The sequence below is a fragment of the Sinohyriopsis cumingii genome, chromosome 16, assembly GCF_028554795.1.
Source record: "Sinohyriopsis cumingii isolate HCF-2022 chromosome 16, ASM2855479v2, whole genome shotgun sequence".
Taxonomy (NCBI): Eukaryota; Metazoa; Mollusca; class Bivalvia; order Unionida; family Unionidae; genus Sinohyriopsis; species Sinohyriopsis cumingii.
The window spans coordinates 40,025,431-40,027,303 of record NC_142976.1 but is presented as its reverse complement, the minus strand read 5'-3'; positions in this window follow the sequence as shown (position 1 = coordinate 40,027,303).

Here is a 1,873-nt window from a genome sequence, read left to right as displayed (position 1 = left end):
AACTTAGAGGCTCGTCATCATAGTTGTTCTTAAAAATGACACAACGACGTGTGTAAATATTCCCAGATTGTTATCAAAGCTTCTCCAGTTTTAAAAGGACTTTAAAGGGAACGAGGTCAAATCTTTCAACTTGGCCACAAACATTGGTTTTAAAAAATATTAACAAATATAAATAAAACTGTTGTTTTTTTAAATAGTAAATCTGATGATCAACGAAAAAATAAATTAAACTTTAATGACTCAATTTTCATTAATGTCTACTTGCTTCTTGCTCAATAATTACTACAAGTACAATACATATTCTTAACTAAATACAGTCTTGATGATTATGCTTTAGTGAACCGGATGCAGTGGTCATTTTTCTTGATATATGTATGTAACTCAAGACCAGTATCACAGATTTTAAACAAAAGTACCTTGTTATGTGATAGTCTAATGACTGTAAACGACCGTACCATCATTATGATAATCATTGATATAAATATGATCCTCATTTGTCCTATATTTTATATTAAAAAAATGATATCTTTTACTTTTAATAATGACAGCCAGAATAAAATATTTTTTCTTCATCGTAATGTGGTTAATAAAAAATACAAATGACAATACAGTAAATGGAAATAACATAAACCATACTTTTGTGTGATTTATCACTTTTTAATGTTTGCAACAAAGAAATATTTTAATCACGCAGTCACTACTTAATAATAATAATACTATCGTCTCTTGCTATTATTTATCGTTACAGATAATAAATATTTAAAGTAACGAATAATCCTTGTTTTGCACCTAATAAAAGAAATAGAATTTAATACGTAAACAACATATTTTTCAATATATTCCTAATTTGATTGGTAAAGATATGCCTTAGTATTATTCTAAAGATTGAAAAACGTCCATCATCTTGTGGAAGGGTGTGTCCTTTTTCCATTAATATTACTTGTGTTTTTATTTGAGAATACAATAAGTTTTTAGAATACTATAATGTCACAAGTGCAGTAACTGCAATAAACGAACTACTTTCTAGACGATTATGATGCTTTATTGCCATTCAGTAGTCTGTCAGATGTGTATGTTACATAAAAACGTTTCCTTGAAATGTCATTTTGTATTTTTTAATATTTCTTTTTTTGTGTGTGTGTGTGACAACAACCAGAAAACCATCAAAAACGCGTACCTGTGTCAGAAAAATCTGCAAATGAATGAAAACAACGTACATTGACAATGGTCAACAGGACAGTGTTTTAAACAATTGGTCAACAGGTTTAAGTTTGCAGCAAATATCTAACGTTTGGAGAATGGTCAACGTTTCAGCCAATCGGAAGACACTAGACTCTTTCGGCCAAAGATAGGAAAAGACATTGGCAAACTATGGGACATCGCTCAGCAATTTACGTCAGAGCGTGAAAAAGCTCTGAAGTAGTTGTAGGAATACACATTAGTTTCACGTGTTTGATGATTTGCCACTAGCAGAGTGCACCACATGTTACAACATTTTTTTTTGGTTGAGTTAAAGGTAAAAAAAAATTATTCTGTAGAATATGAGCATTATCGTGTGGCTGACTATATTTATTTTGGAGACAGTGCACAAAGAACAACGAAGCACGGATGCTGATCCATAAGATAAATCTGTGATCATTTGCACGTTGCTTTGTTTACAAACTAATCTCTTTTTGGGACATAATGCCCGATAACCTTTGACCGTAACTTCGCCGTAAGTTCACCGTTAAAGATGCTTTATATCAGCAAAGAATTTTATCAGGATTTGGACATAGTGCAAATTTCAATATCAAGAAACAAATGTATGGAATATATAGGGAAAATAATGTGATTTGAGCTTGTATTGTACATATGAACACAATTAGTTCAGAAT